Genomic DNA, 644 nt, shown 5'->3' on the forward strand with positions numbered 1-644 from the left:
AGGGCACTTTTGAGATTGAAAGGGATCATAATCATCATACAATCTTATATATTAGTAATTATATATCATATATTAATTCTATAGTTTATTATATTAATTATATTTATTATATTGTTTATTATAATTTCTATATGACATTTTATTATGTTATTAAATAATCAACCATATTTTATTATATATTAATTATACATAATGTGATTATATATAATTATAAGATTGTATGGTTATTATTATTTTGTCCCTGACAAGGGGTACTGTGCCTGGAAGGACAACAGTACCTGGTCGATGTGTGGAGTGGACAGAACAAGCTCCTTTTCAATATCCCTTCTCCAAAAATCCATTCAATATGTTGTCCTTGGATAGCGGATGTATCAGATATTAAGCTTATAAGAACAGATACCACACTTCATCTTAGCCAAAGGCCGAGAAGTGATGAAACGGGTAATTATTAATAACTGTGCCTGGTCAACAGGTGTAAACCAGGAGTGCCCTGGAATGTATAGGAGCCCTGTCAATAAACTTCTCTTAGAACTCAAAGTCATTCATTCAATAGCCATTTTTCAAATGTCTAAGTGCCAAACTCTGTATTAGGTGCCAGAGAGTCTAAGACAAACTGTGATTCCTGCCCTAAGGAGATTTCAGTA

General features: G+C 32.1%; 1 non-coding gene across 1 annotated transcript; it reads right to left on the reverse strand.

Annotated features, from left to right (window-relative positions):
- Positions 1-246: 246 nt before the first annotated feature.
- Positions 247-434, reverse strand: LOC112808753 (U2 spliceosomal RNA). Its single transcript, XR_003204426.1, has one exon. It is a non-coding gene; the product is annotated as a U2 spliceosomal RNA (small nuclear RNA).
- Between the last annotated feature and the right edge of the window lie 210 nt (positions 435-644).

Source organism: Callorhinus ursinus, unplaced genomic scaffold, assembly GCF_003265705.2.
Source record: "Callorhinus ursinus isolate GAN/ISIS: 27379988/994484 unplaced genomic scaffold, GSC_fseal_2.0 scaffold74, whole genome shotgun sequence".
Classification (NCBI taxonomy): domain Eukaryota; kingdom Metazoa; phylum Chordata; class Mammalia; order Carnivora; family Otariidae; genus Callorhinus; species Callorhinus ursinus.